Here is a 7,939-nt window from a genome sequence, read left to right on the forward strand (position 1 = left end):
ACCATTATTATGCAGCACTGCCTTAACCCTCCTGGGCATGGAATTCACCAGAGCTGCACAGGTTGCTACTGGAATCCTCTTCCACTCCTCCATGATGACATCACGGAGCTGGTGGATGTTAGACACCTTGAACTCCTCCACCTTCCACTTGAGGATGCGCCACAGGTGCTCAATTGGGTTTAGTCCATCACCTTTACCTTCAGCTTCCTCAGCAAGGCAGTTGTCATCTTGGAGGTTGTGTTTGGGGTCGTTATCCTGTTGGAAAACTGCCATGAGGCCCAGTTTTCGAAGGGAGGGGATCATGCTCTGTTTCAGAATGTCACAGTACATGTTGGAATTCATGTTTCCCTCAATGAACCGCAGCTCCCCAGTGCCAGCAACACTCATGCAGCCCAAGACCATGATGCTACCACCACCATGCTTGACTGTAGGCAAGATACAGTAGTCTTGGTACTTCTCACCAGGGCGCCGCCACACATGCTGGACACCATCTGAGCCAAACAAGTTTATCTTGGTCTCGTCAGACCACAGGGCATTCCAGTAATCCATGTTCTTGGACTGCTTGTCTTCAGCAAACTGTTTGTGGGCTTTCTTATGCGTCAGCTTCCTTCTGGGATGACGACCATGCAGACCGAGTTGATGCAGTGTGCGGCGTATGGTCTGAGCACTGACAGGCTGACCTCCCACGTCTTCAACCTCTGCAGCAATGCTGGCAGCACTCATGTGTCTATTTTTTAAAGGCAACCCCTGGATATGACGCCGAACACGTGGACTCAACTTCTTTGGTCGACCCTGGCGAAGCCTGTTCCGAGTGGAACCTGTCCTGGAAAACCGCTGTATGACCTTGGCCACCATGCTGTAGCTCAGTTTCAGGGTGTTAGCAATCTTCTTATAGCCCAGGCCATCTTTGTGGAGAGCAACAATTCTATTTCTCACATCCTCAGAGAGTTCTTTGCCATGAGGTGCCATGTTGAATATCCAGTGGCCAGTATGAGAGAATTGTACCCAAAACACCAAATTTAACAGCCCTGCTCCCCATTTACACCTGGGACCTTGACACATGACACCAGGGAGGGACAACGACACATTTGGGCACAATTTGGACATGTTCACTGTGGGGTGTACTCACTTATGTTGCCAGCAATTTAGACATTAATGGCTGTGTGTTGAGTTATTTTCAGAAGACAGTAAATCTACACTGCTATACAAGTTGTACACTGACTACTCTAAGTTATATCCAAGTTTCATGTCTATAGTGTTGTCCCATGAAAAGATATAATGAAATATTTGCAGAAATGTGAGGGGTGTACTCACTTTTGTGATACACTGTATGTTTTTTTAAATGTCATAAATGTCTATAGGAAAACCATTTCAACAATCTGCCGGAGAAGCTCTAGCACATTCCATTCCAGCTAGTCTGATATTAAGCTTACACAATTGAACAGCAGAGCTAATGCTACAGTGCATGGCAAATTATTTGGGTCACTCTCTGCAAGTGTCAAAAAGGTGCAGCAACTGTTCTCACTAACTTTTGCAAGTTCTGTTGGAACCATAGTGGACACATGACAGAGTCAATCTAGAGTACTTGAACTTTTCTGCAAGAGCTGGATTGCTATCATTTATCTTTTCTGATCTTTCTTTGTGCATTGGATGGTGGCCCTCTGCACTCCATAACCTCACTGCTCTCTGGAATTCCTCATAACTGTCGAAGGACTTTCCTACACAAACTGTCTTGGGTCTTTCTTCCTTATTTGGGAGAGAACACAAATATCAACATCATTACAAGCCTGACATGATATATGTGTGAAAACAGTTTGCCATACAAACAAAGGTACTTTACTGTTCTGAAGAATTGATCTGAACATACTAACAAGCAGTTAAGTTTTTTGGATGAGCCAACACTGCTTCTTAAAATTAGCGAATATTAACTTTAAATCACTGATGCTCTCAACAGTTTGAACAATTTAGGTACAAAAACAGCCAGCACTTAAAAAAATAGCATGAGTATGGGCTAATGAGTGAAAACTCAGCAGTTGTAATTTCAGTTTGAGGTCTGCAAGGGCTTGAATTATTTAATCAAAGTTTGAATTGAGGGAGGATTGGGGGATGGCATAAGAAAAAAATTGAATTGGAGGGGTCCCATGCAACTTTTTGAATTTTTATGATTTTATGTGACATTATCCTTACTCAGTTTTCATCATCTTCAAACTTTGAGTCTTCCCCCATGGTTTTAAAGTAAACTCACAGCTTTAACGAATACAGTATACAGGACATTGTGTAAACCGTGAACAGGATCCCCATGAACCAGAAGCGTAGGTTTTATTTCAACTTTGAGTGGGACACACTGTTCACACCACCTAACCTAACACATTGTACAAGTAGTGTTTTATGTTAAAAGAATGCTGTTATTATGTTAAAATTATGTTAAAAGAATATTATACACCCTCTGAACTTTGAGGGGGACACCCCCCCAACTATGCCTAGGCTATGAACCTTTCTCCACACAAGTTCCAATTATCATACATAAACCCATTCTGCTTCATTCATTATTGCCCTCAGATCTTAAAAAGATGACTGCTTCAAAATGTTGGTTATTCCAATTGTCCATTTCACGTTAAGCAGCAAATGTTACAACATCCCCGCAAGTTGCTTGAATAATGTTCTCTACTATTTGAGATGAAACTTCAAACAAAAAATCAAAATTAAGAATTCAAACAGACAATAGTTTGCCACCTTAAATAAGCCTTGTAAAACAGACTTTAAAATAAATAATAGTAATTACGCCAAATACAAAGACATTATTATTATTTTTTATATAATAAACATAGATTATTATTTTTTCTTTTTTTATAGTACATCTATATTTAGCAGCATACCTATTCTTTTAACAAGGTGTTTATGCACGCCCGCTTTGAATCGCAGCCTGCTGGATGTTTAACACAGAGGTCAAGCCAGCGGCCATTTGCCCAAACTGGCCGCATGTCAGATTTGTTTGCACAGCTACCAGTGACTAGTACATGAAAACATGAATAAAAGACCTCAAATTACACATACAACTCACCACTTTATAAAATGGTAATTTCTCATAAGCAGTCCTTAAACAATCAGATGTCAGTTCACTGTTTATCATGCTTATTCTACTGTAGTGTTTTAGTAAACTGGCAATTGTATTGTAATGATGTTATACATATATAGAATATATAGTATACAATTGTCGTTTTTCTTAAGTAGTCCATAAAACCAACATGTTTCAGCTAAGTTTTTTTTTCAGTTCTATACTGTTATATACTGTTTTCATGAAGTACCTTATGAGAAATAACCACTTTATAATGTGTTTAAACTAATTAAAATACAACAGACAATTATGGTGATTCTGGGTGTCATTTACCATTTACATTAAAACTGAACAGTATGATCACTTCCTAATACCTACCTATATATGAATATGCAAATATGTTGGTTTTATGAAATTCATTAAAACACAGTTGACATTTTTGATGGCTTGGGATGCCACTTACTTAAAAACAATACAATAGAATCACTTTCGAATTCAAATCTACATAACATGATCAACACTGTACTGATATTGTTTGGTTTTATTGACTACTTTTGAGAAATTACCATTTTATAATGTATTTTACTTCACAAATCATTAAAATATAATACACAGTTTTGATTCAGAAGCAATTTACTTAAACTGTACAGTAGAATGAGTTCATAACTGATAAGTACATAGTATGATAATTCTGAATTGACATCTGCTTGTTTATGGACTATTTATGAGTATTTACCATATAAAACGGGGAGCTATTTGTATGTGTAAATTGATTGTGTTAAATGTTTAGTGACTCCACCAAGCCACTAGTAGCTGTGCACACAAATCTGATGTACGGATAGTTTAACTGTGTTTGAGCTGGCTAAAGCGCAGTTGTGTAACTTACTTCCTATGACCACGGTGCTGCGAATAAATCCCGCTGGTCAGTTACAGGTAGACTGCCCTGTGCAGACCTCAAACATGAGCTCATTCCAGCTCCGTTTGCCAGAACCACAACAAATATAACGTCAGCATGCTATTGACTATTTTTGCTAGCTAATGCTAGCGAAAATGTAACATTATGGTTACCTCTGAACGTCGTTTCAGGAGGGATTTCTTCATTGTCTGTAAAAAAAATTGCTAAGTTAGCCAGTCTCCAAGTTAAGGTTAAGTTTAGATAGGTTAGCTCGATAGGTGTTAGCACTTTGCCTTCGGTTTTTATTGGCAGACTATGGACAGTTTGTCAACATTTCTTAGCGAACTACTTTAATGTGTTGCAGATGTCACTTAGTTGTCTAAACTGTACTGTTAATGCACTTGTTTAGGCTTCAAACTATTTAACATCCAACATTTTGAGAACATTTGACTCACCGTTCACCAAAGAGCTTTGGCTGAAAGTGTTCGAACTTCGAAGTGGCGCCTTTTCTGCAACTCCGCCCTACAGCGGAGCAGTCGTTGGTAGACATGCGCAGTTTGCTCTTTTTCATTTTTGGGTACGAATAGCTTTACTGTGTGGGAAATGCTATTTGTACCCGGGTGCAAATAGACACTCCGTTAAATAAATGGCTTGAATCTATTTCTATATTTCCATACATCAGATTTTATTTGGGCTGTTTCTGTATTTCTACATTTATTTATTTATTTCTACATTTATTTATTTCTGTATTTCTACATTTATTTATTTCTGTATTTATACATTTATTTCGTTTTTTTCCACATTTCACAATTTATTTATTTCTGTATTTCCACATTTCTGCATTTATTTATTTCTGTATTTCTGTGTCTGTATGTTAATAAGGTAGGCGGTCCTATCCTCACTCAGGATTGGTCAGGTTGGCAAACTAGGCAGAAGCAGCCGATTTCTAACAACCTTAACGTTACATGAACACTAGCTAGGCCAGCGGTTCCCAAAGTGGGCGGCACAGAAGCGTGACAGGGGGGCTCGTCTGACCGAAATTAAGCGCGGAACCAATGTTTTAACGTCGGAATTTTTGGACGATGAACAAACCGTGTTTTCAGGTCTGTCAGGATTCATTCTGACAGAGAGTCTAGATCGGGGTGCTTAATACATCGATCACACAGTACACGCTGGCAGGGGCGGATCCCACCACCGCTTTGCTGGCAACTTTTTTTGCGGAAGCATTTCTGCATGCAGGTGTTCCCACAGGGATGCAATTCAACAGCGCACCCCAAACAAGTAGTTCTCCATCAAAACAGTGCACTAATACACTCAACATAAATGTCAACCACCAACACAACTACAGAACTTACTACTATTACTACTTACTACTTTAGTAGTAGTTGTGGCACGCAAAGAGTAAAGGCACCAACGGGCTCTGCACGATCCAGTGTTGCCAGATTGGGCGGTTTTCCGCCAAATTGGGCGGATTTTGTTGGAAAACAATTTAATAGCAGTTAAATAACACTTCCATCCAGTCTGTATCATATTGTTAAAAGAAAATTAAAATGTGTTTTCTATGAAGAGAAAAAATATTATTATTATTATGCGGGTCTTCGTGATGTAATTTTACATGACACTCACTGTCAGTATGGTGTCATATTCACTGATGACCACATATCTGTTGTAAACGTACAGCTGTCTGCCTTCGACATCAGCACCTGTACATTTTGTCGAACTCTGTTATATAAGTCTGGAACTGCTGTTTTAGAAAAGTATTTCCTTCCAGGCAATTCATACTGGTAATCAAGTGTTTGAATCATGGTTTTAAATGATGGTTTTTCCACCGTGTGAAATGAACATTTCTTTAGCTTTAAGATATTTTGTCACTGCTGATGTACACGCCTTCCATCGTGCACTGTCCTTTTTGTATTTTGTGGATTTGGCGAAAGCTCCAATTAAAGTTTGTTGTGACAATCGAGCCGAGCCTTTTCCAGCAGTGGCCACATGGCTCTTTAAGGTCAATGAAGTCTGTGCTTAGTTTTTAGATGAGACTGCATGTTTGATGTGTTTCCATCTTTGGCTAATACTGTTTTTAGGCAAATCGTGTATATTGGTTCATCAAGGTTTGCTGGCTCCCCCTTTTCATTTGGAACTAATCCAAAATGCTGCCAAACTGCAGCAGTGGCATTTTTCTTCAAAACTAGCTCGCTTACCTCACACATGGTTTTATCAGTCAGACTGTTATTTAACGATGTGTGTTGTCAAAGACGAATCTTTTCTGAAAGCAAATGAACCCTCAGACACAATCAGTAAGTTTCAATAAGTTTATTTAGAAAAAGTTGATATCTCTTCCAGATCTTTAGCTGCAGCGTTCTGTGGCCTCTCCCATGAAGGATAGAGTCAAACAGACCCAGAGTAGTGTGTGTGCTGAGACTTTACAGTCAACCCACCCAGAGGTCCATTCCTCATCACAACACCCAGTATTTTCCACTGTTCCTGCAACAGAGACAGTTTGTCACGTGCGTACCTCTCTGTAATCATTTCTACGGCCTTGGCCCAATTCATTATCATGACTAGAACTGTATGTTCAAATTTAATATTCACATTTCCCCCTTTGAACACAATCTATTGTGTTCACCCCTAAATTTGGTAAACAATTTGAAAAATTTAGCTATTATAGGTCAGTCCACAGAACGCCAATGAACTTACACAATAAAGCAGCTGCAGATCCTTCAGGAATCAGATAGTAAAGCAACTCATAGAAAACCTATATGTGTGCCACAAGGTGTGTCACCTAACCCTGGCCCTAGGGAAGTTTTCAACAATCATGTGGGCAAAATCTAACTGATTCGTAAAATATATATGACATGATTAACTACATGTAGAATGTTAGGATAAGCATAAAATATGTTTTTTTTTTTTTAGAAACCCCTTTCAGCTCGGAAAACGACCCTGCTTGCTCACTGCATCCCCAACAGTGGTTGTGGTCCGTCTGGCAATCTCCCAGTACGGCTCCTGGCCGTCATCCTTCGCCTCAGGGCCCTGGATCCCTCTATAGCTCTATCTCTTAAGCAAAACGATGTGTACTATGTGTATGTAATTAACTTCTATTTTAAAGTGTTCTATCAAAGTTGTGTAGGATAATATGTTTGTGTTGTATAACGTCTACGTGTAAAATAGCATAGTAATATAAAAGGCAATCTTCTATTCTTGCTTCTGTTGGTCCCCCTCGATTTGGTCACCTGCAAAACAGTTAGTTACACAAAAATGGAATTTCGCAGACTCAGGCCCAGTATTGCTCCTCCTCCTCTTTCTCCTTCTGCTCATTCTCATCAGTCTGCATCAGGAGGACAGTTTCTTGGCCTGAGTCCTCTGCTGACGCCCCTTTTTGTACTACTGTATTTATGAACTTAACAATAAAGGCTCTGATGCAGGGAATACAACAGCAGCCACAGACTACTAGAATAGCCAATCCAACACACACAGCCATAGCCAATTAAGTGATTACTCCTTTCCAGGAGCCAAAGAAGTTTTCCATCCATTTAGTGAATGGGTTTTCAATTCCAGAGTTTTCTTTCCACTCCTCAGAAAGGGCTTTTAGACCCTCCAATGCTCTAGTGATCGTGCCATCTGGTGCTGTGTTGTTGGGTATGAAGGTGCAGCAGGCAGTTCCAATCATATGGCAAACACCTCCTTTCTCTGCCATCAACATATCTAATGCCATTCTATTCTGAATGGTCATTAAAGAGGTTTTGTCCAATTGATCTCTCAGGCCTTCTACCGCCTAGACTGTGAAATTGACAAATCTTTGTTGGTTATAGTAGAGATAATTTATCCAGTCAACATTTTTATTGATGGTGGACCACCAGAAGAACACACTCTCTAAACCAGCAGCAATTTGATTTCTGGCTTTGTACTCATCAGGAACTCCTCGCGGCACACCTATGCCATCGATCCATACAGTCTTGTCGAAAGACCCTCTGGGCTTGACAGATCTGGTCTGC

General features: G+C 39.8%; 1 long non-coding RNA gene across 1 annotated transcript; it reads right to left on the reverse strand.

Annotated features, from left to right (window-relative positions):
- Window positions 1-1,657: 1,657 nt before the first annotated feature.
- LOC134311382 (uncharacterized) lies at window positions 1,658-4,565 on the reverse strand. Its single transcript, XR_010011397.1, has 3 exons — window positions 4,406-4,565; window positions 4,124-4,159; window positions 1,658-1,746 (listed from the first exon to the last, which is right to left on the reverse strand). It is a non-coding gene; the product is annotated as an uncharacterized LOC134311382 (long non-coding RNA).
- Window positions 4,566-7,939: the final 3,374 nt, after the last annotated feature.

Source organism: Trichomycterus rosablanca, chromosome 4 (genome assembly GCF_030014385.1).
Source record: "Trichomycterus rosablanca isolate fTriRos1 chromosome 4, fTriRos1.hap1, whole genome shotgun sequence".
Lineage (NCBI taxonomy): Eukaryota > Metazoa > Chordata > Actinopteri > Siluriformes > Trichomycteridae > Trichomycterus > Trichomycterus rosablanca.